The sequence below is a fragment of the Terrapene carolina genome, unplaced genomic scaffold (genome assembly GCF_002925995.2).
Source record: "Terrapene carolina triunguis isolate 2854851 unplaced genomic scaffold, T_m_triunguis-2.0 Scaffold89, whole genome shotgun sequence".
Taxonomy (NCBI): Eukaryota; Metazoa; Chordata; order Testudines; family Emydidae; genus Terrapene; species Terrapene triunguis.
The window spans coordinates 7,246,366-7,272,509 of record NW_020664440.1 but is presented as its reverse complement, the minus strand read 5'-3'; the positions used below and the strand labels follow the sequence as shown (position 1 = coordinate 7,272,509).

The 26,144-nt window shown below is 43.9% G+C and overlaps 1 protein-coding gene across 1 annotated transcript in view; it reads left to right on the top strand.

Moving 5' to 3' along the window:
- Positions 1–14,997: 14,997 nt before the first annotated feature.
- The window catches only part of TAFA4 (TAFA chemokine like family member 4), a 110,337-nt gene continuing 99,190 nt past the window's right edge, over positions 14,998–26,144 (top strand). Inside the window, exon 1 of the mRNA XM_026650383.1 lies at positions 14,998–15,071. The gene's annotated coding sequence lies outside the window, so the exon portion shown is untranslated. The remainder of the gene's footprint in view (positions 15,072–26,144) is intronic.

Sequence of the window (26,144 nt, the reverse complement as noted above, 5' to 3'; positions counted from 1 at the left end):
GGTCAACTCAGTAAGGGGTTCTGCACCACCTGCCCTGGGTCCCTCCATGTTGTACAGCTTTGGCTCAGAGCCCTGAAACCACAGCAGCACAATGGCCTCATGCTGGCTTCCCTCAGCCTGGTTATCCCTGGCAGGGTGACACCAACAGCCCTTCCCGTCCTGAGTCTCCCCCAAACTGTCAGCCCTGCCATGTCCAGTGCCTCTCACTGGAACCCTCGCAAAGCCTTATCCGTTCGCTGCTCCTTAAAAGAGACAGAACGCAGCACCCGCCTCTTAGTGTGGCTGAGGATTTCGCTCTTCACTTTGCAACGCAGCATTGAGAGGGTTGTGCAATAAAACAAGAGTAAGTGAATTAACAAAGAACAGAGGTTTAAGTGATACCCAGTAGAAGAACTGGGATAGGAACGGTTACTTGCAACCAAAAGGAAAAATACATTTCTAAGTCTAAAAGCTAACTTAACAAAACTTTTGTTCAAAGTAGCTTTCTCACCCCAGTCGTTCTTCCAGCAGGGCTGGCCAGTCCTTAGCCAGGCTCCCACACAGAGCCCAAAGTGCATGTTGGCCTTGTCTCCTCAGGTGCAGGATGACTAAAAGGTCTTTTGGCTCCCCCTATATTACTCAAAGTCCACGGGCTCTTCCTGAAGAGCCAGGGAGACTTCCAAAGGGGGTGCAGACTGTGTCCCTGGTGTGCTCACTAAACTGTTGACTTCTCATCCCCCTCTTGACTTGTATGTAAATGGGGCCATAGGTGCCCACTTGTGGGTGCTCCGGGGCTGGAGCACCCATGGGGGAAAAAATAGTGGGTGCTGAGTATCCACCAGCAGCCCCCCCGATCAGCCTCGCTCCCCCAGTACCTCCCACCCACCGTTGGGCCCCACCGATCAGCGCCTCTCCCTCCCTCCCAGTGCCTCCCGCCTGCCGTGATCAGCTGTTTCGGGGCATGCAGGAGGCTCTGGGGAGTAGGGGAGAAAGGGAGGAGGCAGTGTGCTCAGAGGAGGGGATGGAATGGGGCGGGAACAGGCGGGGCGGGGATGGGGCGGGAAGAAGTGGGGCAGGGATGGGGCAGGAAGAGGCGGGGCCGGGGGTCGAGCACCCCCTGGCACATCGGAAAGTTGGCACCTGTCAAAGGGGCGTCTGTTGTTTTGGTTCCACAGTGTTTAATTTACATTCCCTTCCCTCCTGTCTGATAGGAAACCTGTTTCTCCCTTTGTTTGGTCCCAGGCTTTCAGGGCTCTGAGCCAAAGTGGCACAGCACAGAGGCCCCCAGGGTTACAGGGCAGGCAGTGACAGAACACCTTATAGGTCTGGGTTGACCCCACAGCACCACAGATCCCTAAAACAAAACTATACTAACAAAAGCAATAGATCTACTAAAACAGAAGAATCACCAAGAACCAGTTAACTAAATTGATATAACTTTTTCCACCCTCTGCCCTCTCCCATCCCCAAGATAACAAACCCAAATAGTTTGGGGTCCTGCCCTGCTTATGAAAGGCACTCTGCCCATCCCTGTGGTATCCATGTTATGAAAATCTAGACAGAAATATAAAATACCACAGATTCATGCTCTGGTTTATGTGGAAGCATAATCTCAGCTCTTGACGGAGAAGATATGAAATAGGTCCACCCTTGTTGACCTTAATTGCCACGGGACATAGATTAGCAGATGGTCCCATGGATAGACTGCTGCTATATTATTTCATTTGGAGTTTCTATAAATATCCCTAGTTAATTTATGTAAATGTCTTCTCTTCTTTTAACCTCCTTTAACATGTCAATATCTTCCTGGCAATCAGGTATCCAGAACTTAATGCAATGTACAAGGTGTGGTTGCACCAGGGCCAAATTAAGGCATATTCATTATAGGATTTTGAGCCTCAGGTCCTGCATCATGTGAGTACATCACAATCTCAGCTCTCATTGAAGAAAAAAAAAGTAATTCTCTAGCCCTCGTGACTGAAAAGAAAGGCTTGAGAACAGGACCGGAGTACAAACTGAAGCCAGGATGTTTGCCTGAGTCTGCAAACAACCTGAAACAATAGCTATGAGAAACGTGAACTGTACCATGCATCTGGATGGGATCTTAAAGCCAGGGCTCCACCAGCAAAGGACGCTGTGTGTGAGAAGAGAAAAAAACTGCAGCGGGCCTACTCACCTTTCCAAGCAGATATACCCTGGCTGCTGGGTAAATACTGAGCATGCCCTGTATGTGTGTGTATGGGTAGGGGGACGGGGGGGGGGGGTGCTGTGGCAACTCCTGGGATGGACATGAGACCCCACGCTGCTGCCCTTGTTTTACTGATAGAGAGTGACCCCTGCTATCACCATTCCTAGTGAGAGGCACGTTCACACAGAGGAAGTGGGGTCATGGATTCTGGTGTGTTTAAAGCCCTGGATTGCCTTAATCCAGCTGTAGGTTGCAGCAATATTCTACAGAAACCTCCTGGCTCTGGGATGTGTGATCGTTTTATCCGCTGCAGTCCCAAACTGCATCGGCCTTTTCTGTTCAGTGTCCTATTGCAAACTTGTGTCAAATTTGCTGTCCACTGTCACCTCCAAGCCTCATCCAGTGGCACCCTTTTCCAGGTCTGTCCCTCTGGTTGAATATCTGTGTCTCAGATGATATCTCCCATGGGTGGATTAACTTCCATTACTCGTGGCTATATCTCACCTTCTTTTCTCTGTGTTTTTTAAAACCCTTTCTGCATTTTTGCTCTCTAGTTGATTCTGTATAGTTTGGTGTGGTCACCTCCTAGCTCGTCCATTTCCATTATAGTCAGATTTTTGGGCAGTCCTTTGCGAGGCCCTGCTGCTCTTTATTCCTTGCATTTCTTTTTTTCAGAGGAATTGCCACCTATTGCACCATAACTACATAATAATCATTGGGATTTCTGAGACTTCTGCCATACTGGTGGATTTCAGTCCTTCCTTTTATTACCACTGCTGCTTTGTGCATGTGTCACCTAACCCACTGACCTCTCTCTGGGGCTGGGACCTTCAGCACCAACGTTCCAATTCGACAAGGTATTTAGGCGTGTGTCTAATTCAATGGAGTCAATGGAACAACTCGCATGCGTAAGTAACTTGCTGAATTAGGGTCTAGGGCTATAAGCATCAGCTTCCACTGATTGAGCTAATGGAGTAACTCCATTAGTTGGCAGATTTAGTAGGCTCTTATCCTCTAACTGCAACCAGACAAAATGGGGACAAAGACTCATGGTCTTCTTGTGTGGGATTCATTGATGCCAAGGCCAGAAGGGACCACTGTGATCATCTAGTCTGACCTCCTGTATAACATGGGCCATAGAATGCCCCTAGTTCAGATCTTTTAGAAAAACATCCAATCTTAATTTAAAAATTGTCAGTGATGGAGACTCCACCACAACCCTTTGTAAATAGTTCCAATAGTTAATTACCCTCACTGTTAAAAATGTACCTCTTATTTCCAGTCTGAATTTGTCTAGCTTCAACTTCCAGCCATTGGATCGTGTTACACCTATCTGCTAGATTGAAGAGCACATTATTAAATATTTGTTCCGCATGTAGATACTTAGGCCTGGTCTACACTAACCCCCCAAGTCGAAGTAAGGTACGCAACTTCAGCTACGTGAATAACGTAGCTGAAGTCGACATACCTTACTTCGAACTTACCGCGGTTCAGACGCGGTCCACACGCGGCAGGCAGGCTCCCCCGTCGACTCCGCGGTACTCCTCTCGTTGAGCTGGAGTACCGCAGTCGACGGCGAGCACTTCCTGGTTCGATTTATCGCATCCAGACCAGACGCGATAAATCGAACCAGGAAGTTCGATTTCCAGCCGCCGAACTAGCGGCTAAGTATAGACCAGCCCTTATACTGTAGACTGTAATCAAGTCACCCCTTGACTTTCTCTTTGTTGAGCTAAATTGAGTGAGCTCTTTGAGTCTATCACTATACGATATGTTTTCTAATCCTCTGATCACTTTCATGGATCTTCTCTGAACACTCTCCAATGTATCAACATCCTTCCTGCATCTTGGGCACCAAAGCTGGACACAATATTCCAGCTTCAGTCGCAGCAGTGCCAAATATAGAGGTAAAATAACCTCTCTGTTCCTACTCAAGATTCCCTTGTTTATGCATCCCAGGATCTCATTAGCTCTTTTGGTCACAGCATCACATTGGGAGCTCATGGGTCAGCTGACTATCCACCATGACCCCCAAATATTTTTCAGTCACTGCTTCCCAGGATAGAGTCCCCCATCCTGTAAGTATGGCTGACATTGTTTGTTCCCAGATGTATACATTTACAATTAGCCTCATTAAAAACATATTGTTTGCTTGCACCCCGTTTACCAAGAGGTACACGTGAGATTCCTATTTCTTTCAGTGCATGCAACAGCAGCAGGATAGGGCTCCAGATTTCCTAATTTCCCAGATTCTTTGCCTTCTTGGCATTAGTACCATGGTGTTGCAGCTGTCTGTGAAATCATTCCTTCTCATAAGAGCTCATGTCCCCTGTTACTAAACTTCCCCGAGTCTTTCATTGTTCCACTATCTGGGGGAAAGCCAGGATGGCTTCTGTGGTAGAAGCATCTACTTTTTGGACTATAGATTTAGCTTCTATGTCATTTAGGAGCCTCTTGGAATCATGTTTGGCTGTAGCTGTTACCCAACCGTCCAGTAGCAGATTCTTATTGACATTTCGCTTTTTGCTTTTCATGCCTTGTGTTTCGTACCCAAATAATTTTTTCCATTTTCCCCATCACTGCTCTTGAAGCAAGCACATCCATCAGTATGTGATAGTTGTCATTACAAATAGGTTAAGTTCAGGGAATCTTTAAGTCCAGTTTTCCCCTTGCAATCCACTAGAAGATCCAGGAAGGAGAAAATAATTAGTTAAAGCATTTGATAAACAGATTTGGCTGGATATTTGAATATGGGGGAGAATTTCAGGTTTATTTATATTGGGGTAGCACCCAGAGGCCCTAATTAAATATCTCGGTCCCATTGTGCTAGGCACCTGTACGCATGTAGAAGATAAATAATAAAGACTTGCAGAGTGATAGTTTTTGAATTGTTATGTATCCTATCACTGGATCAGAAGCACATACTGAAAGACTAAGGTCCAGATTCTTCTCTCAGCTACTCTGAAATAAATCTGAATGAACTGCATTCACTTCTGTGGAGTTGCTCTGGATTTACAGTCATGTAACAGAGCAGACTTTAGCCCCTGCTCGCTGTCATTATGCCTTTCCATCCAGAAAGGAAGATTGTTTCCAATCTTACTTAAACTAAGCAGCTTTAATCATTCAGTTTGGACAGCACCAAAACTGGTGTGTGTGTGTGTGGGGGGGAGAAACAAACACCACAGACACGAGAATCCTATAATCTTTGGTTTAGTTGTAATGAAATTTTCCAGAATGAGGAGGAAACAGATGGATTCTGATTAATTTCTTGCTGAGAAAATTAAGTATAGGCCTCAGCATCCAATGCTGACATGAGTGGGGTGCACGAATGTCACTCACGCATCCAGAGTACAGAAAATATCACCATTAGACTGTATTTCATTTGCCTGTTAGATACTGAACTCCCAAGTGCAAAAGGATACTAAGCATTGCATTTAGTCATGAATTAAATATACAGACATATGTAATCCTTTCCAGTGTGCCAGGTTGCTTATCAAAATTGAACTTGATGAACTGAATGAAAGCTGTATTGCTGCCATCTTTTCTTCTCATTAGAGAGTCATTATTTACTGGTAGACAGAATAGTAAGATAAGACGCTCCTCCTAGAGAGAATATTCATCTGTCTCGCTATAGAGTTTGAGTCAGGAAAAGTAACACCGCTCACTCAGATCTGTCAAACGGTGGGACATTAACTTGTAGGGCTATATTTTGATCTCACATCTTTGTAAATCAGAAGGTAACTCCACAGTTGCTTCATTGGAGTTATTCTGTGGTTTCACTCAGACAATCTAACCCAGGGGTTCTCAAACTTCATTGTACTGCGAACCCCTTCTGACAACAAAAATTACTTCACGACCCCAGGACAGGGGACCAAAGCCTGAGCTCACCCAAGCCCCATCGCTCTGGGTGCGGGGGCCAAAGCCCGAGCCCCACAGGCTTCAGTCCCAGCAGCAAGGCCTGTAACCTGAGCCCCGCCACCCAGGGCTGAAGCCCTCGGACTCGGGCTTTGGCTCTGGATCCCAGCAAATCTAATGCCTACCCTGGTGACCCCATTAAAATGGGGTTGCGACCCACTTTAGGGTCCCGACCCACAGTTTGAGAACTGCTGATCTAACCTATATAACAGGGGTAGGCAACCTATGGCACGCGTGCCAAAGGCAGCATGCGAGCTGATTTTCAGTGGGACTCACACTGCCCGGGTCCTGGCCACCGGTCCGGGGGGCTCTGCATTTTAATTTAATTTTAAATGAAGCTTCTTAAACATTTTAAAAACCTTATTTACTTTACATACAACAATAGTTTAGTTCTCTATTATAGACTTATAGAAAGAGACCTTCTAAAAACGTTAACATGTATTACTGGCACGTGAAACCTTAAATTAGAGTGAATAAATGAAGACTCGGCGCACCACTTCTGAAAGGTTGCCAACCCCGCTATATAATTATATGTTTAAGAAAATGTAATTCATTCACCAATTGTTAGGATATGGTTGAAGCCAGATGGATATAAGAGGCTCAGCTGCTTGCCTTACTTCTATGAGTGGTCCCACTGAAGTCGGGGGACCATACAATGTTAGTAAAGTGAGGGAGACCTGATCCATGTTGAGGAAAGATGTTAATTATGACTGACTGACACTGTTTTAGTTAACTGCCCTTGACTGTTCAAAAGGCTGTCACTTGCATAGCTCCCAGTGCATTTCATCACAGAACTTGATGACAGAACATAGAAAGTAGGGGACTCAGATTTTTTCTGTGCTTGGATATTTCCCCCCCCCCCCATTGGAAAATCAATAACGTTAGATTATAGAGGGGTGTTTCCTGAGCTTTTGAAAGCTCCCCTACAGGAAAATGAAACTCGAGGGACCCCTGCTTCAGCCCCACCGCGTGTTGTTAAATGTCTGCTCATCAGATGTATACGTGTCGCCACTTTCCTTTTGCAAGATGCTGCTGTAGATCAAGATTTTTTGAAAAGATTCACATTTTGTTGCAAGTGAAATAGGTCTTTTATTTTTAGAAGCGAAACTAATTCTAGATGCTAACTTCTGGAAGTAGCATAAGGGCTGTCTTACAGTGGAGAAAAATTTAAAAATCCAGGTTTCCTGCGATCTTAAAGTCACTGAAGTCGTATCTTTTAACATAGAGTGTTTTGAAAATCGCAGATGCACTGAATCTTGAGACTGGCCCTGAAATGACATTACTAAATGGAGCCCATCTTTTAAAGTCATAACTTTTATTTTAAGTGAGTCGTGCAACTTGGGAAAACCTGACCCTGAGGTTCTTGGGGTTTTGATTGTTTGACCCAGTTTTGCCCTGTGCTGACATACAGTCTATTCTTTGTCTGTGAGATGCAGAGGAACTTTTCTCAACTTTCATGCTCAGTAGAGTTTTTGTGGCCATAAATATGGAAGATTCCAAATAAGATGGAGATTGATTTTCAGAAAGTTGAGGTTTGATACACAATCGCATGTGGGGTTTGCACACGCAATTAACAAAACGGTGTGTATACACAGGTATTCATACCCATTTCTGTCTGAGGCTGCCATAATTATGTGCCCAAAGATGGTATACTGCTTGTGCAAATGCAAACTTTCTGAGCAGCACCATTCTCATTAATGATCTAGGCCTGTTCTCACTTCCTCTGTTGTTTCATAGTGCTTGATTGATGATCGATTGGGGATCCAATGCTAGACACTCTTAGGCAAACAGTTTCCTGTCTTACGCCCACCTTTGACTATGTTGCTAGTGATGAGAGGGCATGCTGCCTCTTTATTGTGTCATCTGTAGTGGTGTCGCTGGAGTGGCTGATGGCCTCTTTGTGGACTACACGTTGTTATTATTATTATTTATTGCACCTACAGTGTGCTAGGCACACCCACACAGGTTCGGTTTTGGCCCTCCAAACAAAGTCAGAATGTCTGTCTTTTCCTTAGAGAGACAAGGTGGGGGAGATAATATCTTTTATTGGACCAACTTCCATTGGTAAGAGAGACAAGCTTTTGAGCCACACAGAGCTCTTCTTCATATCTTTCCCTTATTTATTTTAATCTATACTGGCAACCTACATCAGTCCCCAAGCTCCAGCTTTGCACTAACTTAGGGCCTGATTGAACTCTCACTGATTTGTGCAGCTTGATTCATGTCACTTACCATTAACCTTCCTCGTATTCTTTCTCCCTCCCCCCCCCAAGAATATGCCTCTCTTTGCAATGACAACCGAATCCATTCTTGCTACCTAACAGCCCTTTGCCTCTTTAGATAGTGTTTGCTGCCAAAGCTTTTACTTGATGCTCTTTTACTCTGTACCAAGTCCAGGTGCTACCCTGCTGTCTTCTTCCTTTGTTTTCTCTCTGTGCACCACTTAAATCCCACTCAAGCCCTATTCTGAGGATTTAAAAGGTGCATTGGCTTTGCTGCTGGACCTCTGACAAGGGAGAATTTCGTCCTACTAACAGAACAGCCATCTCCTACCACAGGCTACATGATGCTTTTCCGATTCAATTACTGCGTTGCCTCAAGACCTCAGATGCTCCCGGCACTGCCCCACCAGGATAAGATACTTTATTAATGACCTGATTTACGCCATTGCTAGACACAGCTTTCTTGTGCTTACGGTCCTTCATTTGCAGTTTTTACAGATTTTTTTTTCCCACTGAAAAATGCCTGGATTTTACAAAAACTATTATTTTTATTGATTTTTTTACCCGAATTTTGGACCACTCAAGTACAAGAAAATACTGATTATGTTAACAAAATGCAATACATTACAGTAGGTAGATGTGGTTATGTTCATCTATAGTCCAAGTGTAAATGGGAGGCTTTCTGTTAAAGTAAGGCAGTGTAGTGGAAGATACACACACACACATACGTGTGCATGAACTGTTAATGAACAGTTCATGAAATAAACCACAGCATTAAATTGCTTTTACTCTCAGGGTATGTCTACACTACCGCGGTAGTTCGACGGCTGGCAATCGAACTTCCGGGTTCGATTTATCGCGTCTGGTCTGGACGCGATAATTCGAACCAGGAAGTGCTCGCCGTCGACTGCGGTACTCCACCTCAGCGAGAGGAGTACCGCGGAGTCGACGGGGGAGCCTGCCTGCCGCGTGTGGACCGCGGTAAATTCGAACTAAGGTATGTCGACTTCAGCTACGTTATTCACGTAGCTGAAGTTGCGTACCTTAGATCGAATTGGGGTGTTAGTGTAGACCAGGCCTCAGTGTACTTACTTTTCTCTATTTGTTGATTTTTTCTGTCCTCCTGTCCCCTAATATTAACCCCAACATGTACCTAGAAAACAGTGAAGTAAATTTTTTGCACTGATTTTCATCATTTTTAAAATTTTAGTAACAAACACTGATACACTCCCAGGAAATTTTAAAGAAAATAAAAAACTGAATATGAAGGACCTTGTGGATATGTGAAGTAATGCAAACTCAAAAAAGAAAAAGAAAAAGAAAAAGAAAAAGGAAGATTCCGCTCACAACACCAACACATAGGCCTGGGGAAAGATGTAAAGGAAGAAGATACTGAGCTGTCGGAAGAGGTGAAACCAAGTAGAGAGACCAGGGATTGGTCCTGCTTTGAGCAGGGGGTTGGACTAGATGCCCTCCTGAGGTCCCTTCCAACCCTGATCTTCTATGATTCTATGAGGTGGATTTGTGATGAGGCTAAGATTATGGGTGTGGAGCTTCTAATTAATTAATTTGTAAAGTGATAGTGCAATGGACTGTTCAACAACTGCAGAAATGGGTCACAACTGAAAATAGTTTAGTAAACCAGTTCAAGTAAATCAGTTTAGTAAATAGGTTAGTAAATCAGTTAAACTGAGAATACACTCAGTCAAATGTAGCCATTTTCAAGTTACAGAATGATGAAAATTGGACGTGAGCGTCAGGTTGCTTTTGTCTCGTTATGTAAGCGTCACACCTGAAAGACCCAATTAGCACCACTTCCCATGTACAAGCAAGCCAGTTTAGATATTAAAATGGGGTATAATGATGAATGAAAGTGTGGGACGTGTCTTGGTTATCCTAGGTTCATAAAATATAATTGAATTATGTTTGTAAGCCTATTTTAAGACCTTTGATTTCTGGCTTCTGTTTTTAATTAATCAGCCTGCTCTTGCCCTTGTGCATTATTATGCTGTTCATTAGCATTCCCTGAGACTACAGAAGTTTGACTTCTGAATAAAGTAGTGTACAAAAGAGAAGGGAGGCTTTTTATCTAACCACTTAATAATTTAAATGGAACTCTTCTTTAATCATTGTTTAACTGCACAATAGCTGTTTATTTAAAATGGGCATCAGCTAATTTTGCAAGCAGAAATAGAAAAAAATGGTTAAACATGTTTAGAAATAATGAGCCTTTTAACTATTCAAATCATCAAAAGACTTAAAACGTATCCAGGATTTACTCTGGCTCATCTTGGCGAGACAGTCACAGAGTCCGGTGAGGTGTCAAAAGGTACAAGCCTTCTTCTGTTGGAGGGAAGCAGTGGACCCTGGTAACTGCAAAGCTAAAAGATGATCGGCTGCATGAATATTGTTGGCATGGCCTCCAGCTGTGAGGATTGGGGTTTGTGAAAGGAAGAGGCTGTTTGATCACAGGACTGGGGACCAGGGACTACTGAGTTCTAATCCTTTCCTATAGGTTTACTATCTTGTTCACATTGGGCAAATCATGTAGGGCTAGAGCCAGCAGGGGGAGAGTGCATGATTTAAATGGTGCAGGATTAAGACCTTAATCCCTTTGCTGGGTTTTTCATCTGTAAAATGGGAATTATAATTCCCCTCGCAGGGATGTTTTGAAGATTCAGTTAGATGGTATTTGAAAAGTGCTCTCAATTCACTAAGAATAGGGAGCATCTGTTCAGCATTTGTACGTTGAAAATGCTTTACAGCCATTACCTAATTTGTCTGAACAGCACCCCTATGAGATAGGTATTAATATTCCCATTGTATAGATGGGGAAACTGAGTGGAGGTGAGAGATTTGTTCAAAGACAGAGACTTCGTCAGAGCTGGGGTGAGTTCTCAGGCCTGTCTCATGCTCAAAGCGCCTCCCACACAAATGCCATGTATAACCTAGTACTCTAGTACTTTGCATAGGGTAGATAGGTCTGAAGCAGTGCAGACTTATGCAGGGTGAAGTAGCAATCAGATGAAGACTAAGTAGTAAATCGCACACAGTCTAGCTGTAAAGAAATGAAATTGTAGCTCTGAGCAGTCATCAATTGTCCATATGGCTGCTTCACACTCAGAGTGAAATTCAGCACAAGGCCTACATGGGCTGTAAGCAGTGCATGGGTGTGTGCTGTTCCTCTGCGTAGGGGTGAATTTCACCTTAAGAGGATAGTAGGGACACCACAATAGCACCTCTGCAGCCAAGAGAGGAAAAGAAAAACAGACTGACTGAGCCTAAATTTTAAAAAATGATTAGTGATTTTGAGTGCCACCATTTTTGAGTCACCAATGTAAAATACCTTTCAAAAAGGCCTGATTTTCAGAAGGTGAGTGGTCAGCACTTCTAAAAAGCAGACCCCTTTAAGCTACCTCCAGGTTGGCACCCAAAAATTGTTACAACCAAAAACATTAGCCGCATTTGAAAATTTAGGCTTGTCAGTTTATATCGAGTGCACCAATCACCATTGTACCCGTGTAAGAGTATTGGATCGGTGTGTGTGTGTGTGTGTGTTTAAACAGTAATTTGCAATTAGGTGCAAAGTGAGGTTGCACTGACCAAACCATAAATGGCACTTCAATGTTTTCTGTTGGAAAAGCAGGAAAAAAGTTTAAACAGAAGATGTAAATTCTTTCTCTATAAAATAGTTCACCTAGAACACAGTCATAACACAACAAATGCTCTTACCACTCCCCAGCCCGGATATTTGGAATTGTGCACTGATGTGCAACCCAATTACAATAATGATTATTTGTCAAATGCTGCCAGTGCAGTTGGCACTGTATGAGCCAGAGGAGAAGATGTGGTCCCAGCCCTGAAGAGCTGACAACTGAAGCAGGAGGACAACCCAAACCACACAGATAGAACCTTCCTCTGGCTCTATCTCAAATCTTTTAAAATATGTATAATGGGTGAATAAGGGCATTTTTCTTGATGTTATTGTCTGAAGGCTTCACAAAATTTGGAGGCAGGTTTAAAGAAAAAGGGAGTGGGAGCACTAAGCTAAGCATGGAGGAAGAAATGAAATCTGACACTAAGGGCTTTATCTTGCTCCAATTTAAGTCACCATTAAAACTACCATTGATTCCCTCTCCTTCCTAGGAGTAGGATTGGGCCGTAAGGGAGAGGAGAGGCATGGGATCTATTGGTGGAACTGGATTTTGTGGGCCCCTCTCTCTCATTCTCAACAAAATTATCTAAATGGGTTGCATTTGCCACTGTAAATTTAAAAATACAACAGATTGCGCTAGAGAAGGTACAGTGATTTTTAAGGTCTTGCATACAGTAATGCTGGAAAAGTTAGGCAAAGGTCAATTTGAAGGACCATACCTGGTTGAAATCCACAATACGAATAACCTTTTCAGCTTTGCTCAGAACACCTGAGGTGGTCCATTCAGTTTATCCACTATCTCTTTGCATTACATGTTGATGATGGTTGGTACTGCAATAGCACTTAAAGGCCCCAGCCAAGATCAGGGTGCCATTGTACTATGCACAATACACTCACACAGTAGGAGACAAATCCTCCCTAAAGAATCTGGAGTCTAAATAGAGAACGCAATCAAAGGGAGTTGCCCAAGGTCACCCAGTAGGTCAGTGACCCCTGCATCCAGCCAGTAGAAAACTGCCAGTAAAACATCATTTTTCACTAAATGTCACTGAATTTTAATTCCTAAATTTGACAGTCCATTTTCTTAGGGATGCAGTATATTACTGACCAGACCTGTGACCAGAGGAAGGTTGGCAGGTCAAGCCTCTGGCATGCTATCATGCCTGCCAAGTTGCCGGTGTTTTCAAAAGAAGATGCTGACCGGATTTGCAGACCAACCTTTTGCTTGGGAATTGGCTTTGTCCTCGTCCCCCAGCTAGGGCACGCCTAGCTCTCTGATCCTAGCAGTGGCTTTGCTAGACAGCTAAAAGCTTGGGCTGAGTGGGAGAGCAGCGTGTGCCATGCAACCTGGGAAAAACATCAAGATCTTGCACTGCAAGCAACTTGTGTTTCCTCACTTGCAGGGCTCTGGGGATGCAGCACGCATAGAACAGGGCACTTCCCAGAAACAAAAGGCGTCTCCACTTTTACTGTGCGCTGTCATGTGATGGCAGTGGCAAGAGGAACTGGGAACCTTATGGAGTGGAAAGAGGGGGAAAGAAAGAGAATGGGGTGCAGTAGGAAGATGCTAAAGAAAGAATAACAAGTACTGTGCTTCCTCCCTCCCTCTGAAGAGGTAGCAGGGAGAGAGACCCAAGTTCTGTTTAAAGGAGGGGTTAGTGTATTTGGGAAGGTTGCTTGGAGCCTTTGTGGGCTCAGCTGAGCAGCCATCTTCCAGGATGATAATCTGAGCTCTGAGTCTTCGGAGTTCCCACATCCCTGACTGACCCGGGAACTGTTTGCCAGACTGAAAGTGGAGACTTCTGTGCTGAGGGGCATTTGCACTAGGGCATCCCTCTTTATGTTGCAGGGGCCGCGTAATGGAGAATGGGACTGCGGACACGGTCCTGCTGTGGGGTGAGGGACACAAATACAGTAACTAGCTGGAGTGGACCACATCCACCCTGACTAAATTGGCCTTCAACATTGGTTCTCCACTTGTAAGGTAACTCCCTTCTCTTCATGTGCCAATATCTATTTATGCCTGTATCTGTAATTTTCACTCCAGGCATCTGAAGAAGTAGGTTTTTTACCCACGAAAGCTTATGCCCAAATAAACCTGGTGGTCTTTAAGGTGCCACCAGACTCCTCCTCGTGTTTGTGGCTACAGACTAACAGGGCTACCCCTCTGATACTTAGTGGGTAAGGAACATTAACTGGAAGGCGGATAATTCTGTACATAAACAAGGGGGCGGGAGGGGGGAGAAAATGATTTCTGAGGTCTCCTCCCCGCGAATGTGGGTTCCTGGGTCTCTGTCCACGTAGGAGATCAAGGAGTTTGCAAGCGCTCCCAGGTAGTTCCTCAGCTCCGGCGGCTTATGCTTTCCGCGCAGACGGGCCTGGCCCGAGGCTGGCAGCATCCGCAGCGTTGGTTACCCCAAGCCCGCCCAGTATTTGCACGGGATGGGGGACAGCGGGCGCAGGACTCAGCTCACCTATGAAATCTCCCTCCCCCAGCCCCGTTATGAAGGCTCGGAAACCTTCCCCCTTCTGGGTTTGATGTGGCCATCGCGGGGCTCCGGCGGGGCCGCCCGGAAAGCACGGGGAGGGGCGGGCAGACCTGGGGGCCGGCCGGCTGGCTGTCCGTCCCCCCCCCCGCCCCCGCAGCCAGCGGCGGGGACTCGCCCCCAGCGCAGGGGAGGGAGCGGGGCTGGCCAATCAGGGCCGGCTGCCATGGGCAGGGGGGTGGCTTTCTGGGCCACTCTAGTTTCAAACCGGAGCTGCAGCCTCCCCGGCTGAGTCTCCCCTCGCCGCGCTGGGGCTCGCCCCGGAGTCGGACGCAGCTGCCCGCGGGGGGAGTCCCGGGGTGGGGGGGCGACCCGGCTGCTTCGGAACTTCCTTCCTCCCTCCCTCCCCGGCTCCGGCCGGCGCGCTCTGCCCGGGCCATGGGCGATGAGCCTGGGTGAGCGAGGGGGCGCCGGGACCCGCCGGCTGCAGCTGCGCTCCGGAGCCGGGCGCGGGGCTCGGCCTCTCGGCCACATGGCGAGCGCCCGGCTGCCCCGGGCGCACGGCTGAAGACGTGTCGGGAGAGGACCGGGTCCGTCCGTCGCTGGAGCAGACAGAGCGGCTCCAGGTGAGACCAGGGGTCGGGGCTGGGTCTCCCAACTTTCGGGGAAGAGGGAGCGGGCGGCTCGCCAGCTCTGGGTCCCCCCCTTTGGTTCCTTGGGGGGCCGGGGACCCCTAAATCCGGGGAGGGGGCTTGTTCCGAAAGGACCCGGGAGCACTTGTCCCCCGGTGTCCCGTGGCGGCGGCGGGACTGGGGGCACTGGGCTGCTCGGTGCCGGCTCCCCGCTTCTCGGGGGACCCCGGGGTGTGAGCGGCCCCATCACCCTCCCTCCGGGGCGAGCCCTTGCGAGCGGCTGCCATGGAGGGCGAGCTGGAGTGAGTTCGAGCCCGGAGCCCGGGCTAGTGGCTGCCGGGCGAGCTGGGGGCGGCGATGGCTAGTGCTGTGCCCGGACGCGGTCTGGCGAAGAGGCTGCCCACGGCGGGAGGTGGGCTCTGCCCCACGACCCCCCTGTGGCGGGCCGCTGATGCGGCTAGCGGGGCAGCAGCGGCGGCCGGGGGGAGCTGGTGCCGAACGGATCGGGGTTGCTGGGGGAGGGCGGCGATGTGCCTGGTCTGTGGGGTACAGGAGGAGGGTCCCCTCCTTCCTCCTCCAGCCTATTGACCCCCTGCAGCCGGGCCCGCCGAGGAAGCGCTCCTGAGGTCCCGCTTTAATCACGGCGGGGAGCTCATCCATAAAGCGTGACAGTTATCCGGGAGATAAGTGCTTCGGCCCCCGGGTCCTGGGACCGCCGCGATCCGCCCTCCTCTTGGCCCGGAGCGCAGCGCTGGTTAGCCGGGCTCTCCTCGCTTGGCTGCTCCGCCTGTTTTCTTCCTCCGAGCGCTCGAGACGCCAGGCAGGGAAGCCCTGGAAGGGGCTAAACAAAGTTTCGCTCCCATCCGCCTACCGAGTTCAATGCGGTTACAGTTCCTCTTGCGGCTCTGCTATTGCCCGTCTCCGGAGTCCTCTTCCCCCCCATTCCCGCTACGCGGGTGAATAGGGCTAGTGTGTGTCGGTAGCTTTGGGTTTACTTTGGATCACTTGTGTTTGAAGGGCTGCAGAGCTTGAGCCTTCCCCCAAATGAGCTTCCGTCGCTTCTAACCACAGCTGGATTTGGTTAGCCGGAGTTATTGCTCTGATTCTGGGAGACTCCCCGAGCGCCAGACTGAAATGTTCTCTCTCCTGTCCTGAACGTGTCCGCGTCTGTCCGCGGCGCTGCGTTTTGCTCAGCCGTGCCCAACACTGTGTGTGCATCCGCAACCCTATGTTGAAAATACTCAAAATAAGAAGGTTCATAGGATGTTTTTATATCGCCAATTTAAATGATACTTTGACTCTTTCCCACTGATTACTCAGCGGTACAAAACAAACAACTCCTGACCGCATACTCCCCGTATGCCGCGGAGAATCCTCCAAGGTGTAGGCTGAATCATCGCATTACAACCTGAGCACAGATGTGTTTCGGAATTGCTTTGACATCTATGCTTTTCTGGCACAGTGTTTCATAGCATGCACTTAGTGCATATTTGCATGTTCTGTCATTATATTGCTATGTAGATTTAAAGGGAGCAATAGGCATTTGCACTTTGTTAATAACACTTTTATACTAAATGATTAGCGAAGTGCAACATTTATTCTTCAAACAGGTAATGATACAGTTTAATCCATGAAGTGACTTATATTCATGAATGCAGTTATCAGAATCATTATGGATAAATAATGACTGATCTGTTCCCAAAGTGACCAGCTGGGTATGGGCAAGCTGCCTTTCATACATGCATCAATTCACCAATCAGGACCTCCATTACTTCAAGGTAGACCTAGCATTTTACAATGCTTTTTTAAGTACATCTGCCTTCAGATTTGACTTGGCTTGCCACCCCCCTAAGAAAGTACCAGCATGTCAATTTACATTACTAAGAGAGTATCAATATTTGATGTAAATAACGTACTTTCATGGCTGTTCTACCTGTGAAAATGTCACGAGCAATCAGGGAAGCGTATTTTTGCAGATGTCACGGTTACATTTTTGTTCCTGAGAAATGGATTTGACTTCATTTTGCCAAACATTATGGTTCCTGAAATAGTTTTTATTTCCTGGACCAATTGTTGTCTCACCACTGGCAACCTCTTAACATTTTCAAATGGGACCTTTTGAACACACACACACACTTTATTTTAGCTAGGGATATTGCAATCCCCATTCCTCTCAGTGAAGCAGGCATTCTTTGCTGACCCCATTCCACTTCGAAAATAAACACTGAAGAGAACCATTTTAAAGCACCCGATCTCTTTCACTCTCTTTCAACAAGTAGCTTTATTCTCTGTTGCAGTGATTTACTGTAGCACTTACACTGATGATACTTGTCATGTAGATGATTGGGATAATGTGCATGATGTTAAAACTGCAGTCACTGGGGTATGACATCACCAACAGCCAATCAGGTGACTGCTTTGGACACACATTGACCAAAACTGTATTCTAAAACTGATCTAGTGATTCTACATTGCTTCTGATGAATAGGGCAAGTGTTGACAGAATGGACTGATGCTTAACAAGTTTGGATTGCCTTTCTCCTGCCCCCAAAAGAAGTTGAAAAATACCTTTTCAAAGATTTCTGGTTAAGAGATGGGTTGACTGTTGATACCTTAGTTTTCAGTAAACCAGACATTAGTACAGTAGGCTACTGCCTGATTATTTTTAAAAAACAACAACAACCTGATGAGTTCTCAATCCAGACCATGCATTGTCTTCTGAACAATCATGTTTCTATACATCATATATTTGCAGGCACTAAATACCATTAGTGCTTTGGATGTGATCCTACTGCAACCTTTATATGAGTAGCCAGGAAGGGTTGCAGATCTGGGCCCTATGTTTTTACTACCTTGCTACAGCCCAATTAAAAAGTATTGGGCCAATATTACTGAATCTGACCCAACTTTTGCAATGTACATAATATCTATGTACAGTCTGTTCTCCTCCACTTCATGACACTCACTTGAACGTTATTGTTACATGATCATTTTGGGCCTGATCCAATGAAAAGATTTTGATTGACTTCAGTGGAAGTTGAATCAAACCCACTTGTGGATATACCAAATATGGTCTGCTTGTAACTGGTATACATTCCTCTACTATTTTTTCACATTCCCTAGCATTCACACTTTTGAGCCTATTTAAAAATGTTTTGTGCACCAAGTTCAATCACTGAAGTGTTTCATTTATATTGTTTCTTTGCAATTATTAAATAATATATATTATCACTGCAATTTGTATATGTAGGAAGTATTAAATTTCAGTGAACCGCATGAAGTATTCCCACACTGCCCCTGATGTTCCCCAGGAGTGTGTGTTGTTCTCATGCCTCGGCTACCCATTAGACGTGACAGGATACATTTAATGAATTACCTTTAAATTAGAAGGCAGTAAACAACTCATTATTTGATTAGAGGAATATTAAAATTAGAAGAATGTTACAGTCTTTTGATATCCTGTGGCACGTTTTTTACTAGCTAGGAAGTGACATGGGTTACTGCAGAGAGGGGAAGTCTCTAGAGAATTGTAATGATTTTCATCTATGCGAAATCTAATGTTTGTAACGTTTTTTGTTGTTGATGCTATTGCAGAGTTTTTGCTTTCCAGTTTTAAATTAATACAATTTGTTATTTTGAGTGAATTTAGTGCTTGTGAAGGGTGTTGGGTGGACAGCCTTGAAGGTTGAAATCCCCTAATTGGAGAACAAGAACTGCTTCAGCAGTGCTAAAGCAAGCGTGATAATGGGCTTCAGTCCTTTTTGAGGGGTCCTCTGCCTTCTAGAAATGAGATAGTAGCTCTGTCCCTAGCCCCATTTAATCTTTGGCCTCTATTCAGGCTTCCCACCAGTGGTCACTGTGGTTTATGTGATGTGCATAACTGCCTGCTGAGGGCATGATCCAAAACTCATTGAAAAGACTCCATTGATATCAATGAGCTATGGAAGAAGCCCGAAGAATGTCATTTCAGTTCACATACATCACCAAACAGGTATCACATGGTAGTGATTTCCCGCAGCCACTGACATGGGTTGGATTTGAACTGGTGATCAGTAGTGGAAGTGTGTATGCTGTCTTCCTTGATTCCCTCTTCCAATCATTTTTATTTAGCTAGGGCCAACTGCTGCAGTCCTCACACAGTCAGAACTCCCATTTTGCCGGAGTAAAGACTGAAGCTCTCAGGATGGTTGTGCCTGAGTAAGAAGGACAGGATCAGTCCGACACTGCTTCTGATTTAAAAACGTGTATGTGCAGGTTAACAATAACGAGGTGTTTGGCTGATGATGGTTAATGACAGTAAACAATTTTCAGGTTCTCCTTGAAGAAAGGTCCCTATAAAACCTTGAAAGTGCTCCACACTTGGAACTCCCTTTGACATTAATGGGTGTTCTTCCTGCTGTAAAGCCAGTGCAGGATCAGGTACTTCATTTACAACAACGCTTAATTTTATTTTATTTTACCGTAAGAGGAGTGTATAGCTAGTAACACCTGGATGCTGCAAAGCAAACATTTCATCCTTCTCCTGCAGCGTACGTGTCCGTGCCTAAGCCATTGTATTAAAGAAATTTCCAGGAGCAAGGAATGCTAGAATCTCTGCAGCATACGTTCATAGAGCCAGCTAGCATCCCTGCATTGGCGGGATGGTGCTTTCAGCTGTAATGCATGCTGAGCGCTTGCAAACAAGGGGGATTTACTTTGGGGTTGTGCCACTGTAAGCAGAGTGTCTGTGCTGCTCTAAAGAATCCCAGGAAAGCCAGTAGGATTATTGCAGATTTCCACAAGCCACATCACTGGAACGGAACACTTTTTAAGTGATTGCTTTCAAGCTCCTTTATGACATGGCCCCGATTCTTCTCTTGCTAGGACTTACTCTGTTGGAGTCAATGGAATTATGCCAGTGAAGGGCCCAAATAAAGGAGAGTAGAACCAAATTTCATGGTGGTGCTACTAATTTTTGTAAAATGTAATCGTAATTGAAACACCACGGAAGGGAGAGCTTTGACAATAGAACCTTCATGGTCAGGTCTTTCTTCTTGTAGAATATTCTCCTCAACCAAGTGTCCACACAAAGAACTTCTCTCTTTCTTGTTTGAAATGACATCTCCTGTGTTCTGGGAGACTACGAGCAATGATAAATAAAGCAAGCAACAGTATTTATAAACCATGCTTTGCATGCAGTACTGCAGGTAACAGAGTTTGGTTAATATACTTTGTTTATATATATTAAAAAAAAAAGGTTTGGGCTTTGCTGCCTTTGTTTTCTGAACCACCACCTGCAGTACATGTTTAATTATGTTGTTAAAGTCCTGCTGATAAGAGGTGTGTGTCTTCAGTTGGGCTAAGCCTGGCCATTCTAATTGTGGGGAAAAACTTACACCTGGTAAAGGTAGGTTGGGACACTAACAATTTGGTTCTTAAAGTGGCAATAAGCAATTTTTCCGCGCTGTATCAAGAAAAAAGAAAACACAATTCTGGTTGTCAGAGCAAGCCCTAGGCTTGGGTAAAGCAACTAACAGAAGATCTTTTAACAATTTTTAAATGAATTGCAAACCTCTGGCTCGTGTTTGTACAGTCCAGGATATCCGAATCTATGCTTGCATTTTACAAACTACGCATCACATTCTCTTTGGACACAAAAACAACAAGGAGTCTGGTGGCACCTTAAAGACTAACAGATTTATTTGGGCATAAGCTTTCGTGGGTAAAAACCTCACTTCTTCGGATGCTTATGCCCAAATAAATCTGTTAGTCTTTAAGGTACCACCAGACTCCTTGTTGTTTTTGTAGTTACAGACTAACACGGCTACCCCCTGATCTTTGGACACAGATTTCAAGGGTTATTAATTATGTAAGTGCGGAGAATTTTGCCCTTTGTTCAGTAGTTTTAGTAAGAGAGAGGGCCAAATCTAGACCTCTTAGAAGCAGACAGAATGGCACTGAATGTTTAATAATTCTTTGCAAAATTAAGTTTTGTTTTTTTGTACTGAGATGCCTTTCAATGGCAAACATTGCAATGCACAGAAAATTGTGATAGCTTGAAAATATGATATAGCAATTAAACAGCAGGATTCTGTTCTTCCATGGGTGTGCAAGAGACATGGATGTATTAGGAATTAAAACCGTAGCATAAGTTATTGATGGGTGAATGGAATCCCATATTGTTTGCTCTATTATCCAGCTTCACACTGTGGAGGTTGCGGTATTTTAGGGTCAGGGTATGTATGACTGGTTGGGTCTAGTTACCTTAGGATATCTGTGGTGTTCCCATTAGTCAATGAAAAGTTTGTGTGTTTCTGGTAGTTTGATCAATGCATAGAAGTACATTGCAGATGTATTTATGTAGTGAAGTGCAGAAGTTTTCATTCCTAAGGAAGGATTTATCTTGTTACAGTAGTGAATTTAGGATACTAAGCTGTGATATTTTCCTGTTTCTAGAATGTTATATTGCATTGAGATGAAATCAGGGTGATAAAATAAATGTTTCCTTTTTTAATTTAAATCACTATAACATGCTAATAACATTGGAGACAGCAAGTTTCCACCTTCAGAAAAGAACATCATTTATTATTTTTCCTGGTAAAATTCATTCAACCTGCAGAGACTAACTATAATTTTTGTAAAATAAAAGAAACTTAGTTTGGATCTTCAGCACCAATAACCCTTGAGGAACCAAGCCATGACATAGTAGATCCATCCTAGTAAAATTAGTTTGTGGGTCTCCCTAATCCCCCCTGCTTCCAAAAAAAATAAAAGATCCTAGAGTACATTTAGTGGGTACTCCACAAACCCTTTCCATTCACCCCCCTCTCCTGCTCCCAGCCATTGGGAATGATGATTTCTGAAAAAATCTTTGTGGACCTGGTTCTGCTGTTGCCCTGTACCCCCCAGACACTCGGGCTGGTGGGGGAAATTGGCTGAGCTGTTCCCCCAGGTTCCTACGATTGCTGCTCCAGTGGACTGTCTGCGATTGAGCACAGGGGTTCTGAAGTTCCTTCTGCTCTCTTCTAATGAACAGAAAAAGTGGGGTGCTTGGCTTTGCTGGTCTCCATGTGCAGCTAACTGCATACCTTGCCCCTGTTGCTGGAGGCTCCACTAGCTGCTCGTTAGAGGAGCTGTGGTTTAACAACAGGCAAACGGCTGCTGTTTCTGGTTTTGAAGTGGTCCATAGAACTGCTTAGGAGGTCTTTGTGGCTGGCCGGGCCTCCCTATGAAACTGAGCTCTGTGGCCACAGCCACCCTGGCCTCTTTTCATAGGTGAGTTGGGAGGAGGTGGGTTACTAGGCTGCATGGTGGGATAGATGAGGTTTAACTCAGAGTTGTTGTTGCTGGGCCTGACTCTTTTGTCTTTAGTCCTGTGCCGTAGTGCCTTACTCCCAGGAGTAGTCGCACTGATTTCAGTGGAATTATGCATGGAGAAAGGAGCCAAGTAGCATGAACACAGGTGTATAGGACCCATGAGGATTATCTGCTGCGCTTGCGTTAACAGAGTATGGGCTGTTCGATATGTAATTTTTGTACCAAATATTGTCTGCTTAATTCCTGCGAAGCACCTAGAGTCTAAGATTGATGCAATAAAATTTAAACAAAACATAGGTACAAGCCCATTTGTATATAAAAGTACTTGGGCAATTGAATCTGAAAATGGTTTCATAACTTGTTGGAAGATGGAAGAATTGCTGTAAGGGGGTTCAACAGATGGGTTCACTTCCATTATTTCAGTTCGTTAAGCAACGTTTCTGAAACTTCAGGTGAACATGCATTATTCTGAGGAATGGGATGAGCGAGCATTTGAAATTTGCATGGCTGAAGCTGAAATGTATTTCCAGTGGATTACTGGGAAAATATTTACCAATTGCAGGGTTTGCTTGATTTTAGGCAAAAAGGGAAAGAAATGGGAAAAACTGAGTTTTAATCTAACAGTGGCATTTAGTCTGGTGCTGGATGATTTATTAGTTTTTGTTTAGTTTTAAATGTTTTAGCATAAATGAGGAGGTATTAACATAATCCGAATATCTTCACAAACACATACCTTTAAAAATCTGCAGTGAGTCTACTATTTAGGAGAGTCTTATCTGAGAAGGAATCTCCCACAATTTCTAGATCTACCTGACACAGATAAATGCAGGGAGGGATTGTTTATTTTATGGAAGGATTAATGGAATGCTCCATCAGAGGAATGGATCCCAAATGAATAGCATTCAGCATATCCTCGTAAATTAAAAGCACGTCTACCAAAAAATCTACTTTCGTCTTCTGGTGCATGTCGTTAATAGTTCAGGACATTCATTTATTTAGATTTAACAAAAAAAAGACCATACAGAAGCTTTGAGCACCCCAAAAATAATTAAACTTACCATAACAATGATAACTACCCAGCAACGTTAAATGCTAATATAGACGTATATTAACTCAGCCTGCCTGCAGCATTAAATAATTCAATGGAGTTAATTTATTTATTGGCTGTCTGAGGTAAATTAACTCCCTGCCCCCCACCAACCTGGAAAAATCCCCAGAACATCCCTTTATGTCCACCCTGTGCAGAAGCATACCCGTTCTACTGCCCCACCCCCAACCAAAACCCTGACAAATAACATCAAAGTTATTAGTCAAAATGTGAGAGCTTACTGCAAATGTAGGGGAAATATTCCTTCCAATGACTCGTTAAGAACTGAAACTCGTGTAACAATTTTGCATGGGCTCCAAGCCAACCAATAATGCATCCAGAAATGTCCAAATTACTGCATATGATTCTCTAAATCAGCTTTTGAGCCCCATTTCATTTGCACTATTCCATTCCCCCATGCATGTATATAGAGAAACAAACCAGTTAAAAGGGCTATACAATTGTTTAGGCTTTAAATAGTTAAATTAAGGTATAATCCTGCGTCCCCTAGGTACAGTATCCAGTACTCTCACAGACTTTAGCAGCAGTTATGTATGCATAAGGACAAAAGAATTCTGACCCTGCTTCTGTCTACAGAACCCTGCAACCAGAATTGGATTCTGCAATGGGATTTACTCGCATGAGTAAAGGTGAAATGATCAGGCCAGTAATTGCTTCATTTTAAGAAGTTGTATCTAAATTTGAGTATTTCTCAGATAATGTTAATATACTTCAAAAACTACAGATCACATTTGTTCTCTAGTCACAATCTATTCTCCAGCTTTCTGTTTGTTGTTTTGTTGGGAGGATTAAGGGGACCAGCATTTAACCAGTCTCTTTGCAAAAGGCCATGAAAGCCAGAGGAAAATCAATGTTTTTAGCACTGGTAGGCTTTTGCAGTGTGGAAGTTGAACATATTTCTCATTGAATTGGACTTTCAGCAGTGAATAAGCTATTAATGTTAAATCTTGCTTAGGACTGTAGCAGATGATGGCAGCTATATGTAATAATTTTGTAGCTATTTGTATTTAGAATATATATAATTTCATTTTGCTGCAAAATTGATGGTTACCAATTTGATTCTCCTCTTTGCTAAAAACACCATACTAAATAAACCAATTTGTAATGTTGGTGTAAGTACATTTTTATATACAAATAACATGTTCTGTTACAGTTATCATGTACTGCAGTCTTTTGTTTAAAATCTCTTCTTTTTTTTTTCCCCACAAAGGGTTAAAGCAAAAGATGTAATAAAAGTTATACTTTGAATACTTTACTAAAATTGCTGTTTGGTTATGAACAGTAAGGTTTAAGAATAAGATTATAAAATGGGTTTTTGAATGGATCTTTCTGTATTTCTAATTGGAGTGCTATCAGTAAAACTGCACCCTCCATATAATACATATGCAATTTGTTTTTAAATGTCAAACCAATTTTTGCTGCTACTTTTTGTTTTTGTTTTTAAAAGCACAAGAAAATAATTCTGTTCAAGTTCCCCTTAAATATGACCAAAATGATAATGATATTATTAAGGAGAAGGGCCAGACTAGCTGGAGGATATACATTAGTCACATTAGTTTCATAAATAGATGTTGATTTAGATATTGATAGTAAGGACACGTTCTAGTCATTTTATAGAATTAACAATTGATCAGCTTGTTAGGTCCGAGTCCTTCATTACAGCATGTTTATTCATTATTGTCATTACAAAGTGGAAGTAGCTGAGATCATGATGATTAGCAGTGCAAAATCTAAAAGCACTGAAATCTGTTTAATATTAAACTTTTGCACAGATACACCCTTTTGAGTAATGTATTGATTCCTGCATTTCACAAATAAACACGACTTAACTTAAAAACAGCTTTGTCAATTTGCAGTTCATTTTCATTTTTCAGAAACTCAGGCCTATGTGTTTTCACAATATCAATGAATCAGGCTGGCAACAGTGTAATATGTGTAGTGTAAAACATTCTTTTCAAATTATATTAGGTTATGTCTTGCTCTGTGTAAATATACATAGATATATACTTACAACTGATACACTTAAATATGCTGGCATAGGCGAATGCAGAGAAGGCATTCCAGCAAATATATTCATGATTGTTTGCTTGTTACTAAATGTATCATTTCTTCTAAATCAGCAGTGACTTCAGCTTGGGCAAACTTCAGAACAAAAATACCCAAAGAGGCTTCTCCTGGTATATTTGATTAATATATTGAAGAAGATAAATAGTTATTTTTAAAATGTATTACACAGTAGAACTGAACACAAAGGGAAACCATTTTACAAATCTGAAAGTTAAGGTCACCCTGAGAAGAAAAGGACACTTACGGTGACTAGAAAAACTCTGCTTCCTGAAGAAATTGAGATTCAAAGTTTACTCTTTTTCACAGTTTCTTTTACAAAGCGTTGGGATCCCAAGTGTAAAAGCAGAGTCTGTTTTGATGTGCAAATATTTCAAACTATATAGTACATGGAAAATAAGATTCTAGCTTCCAGCCAATGCTATAGATTAGATTTAGTCTCTTAATTTGTCTCAGTGTATCAAGCTTTAGTGATGGGTTTTATAATACAATATCATACGGTTTTATAATAAAAATTTGTAAACATTTAATTTAAAACTTTTTTTAACCAATACTTCCCCCCCCATCTCTTCTTTACCTGTCCCAGATAATCCTCCTTG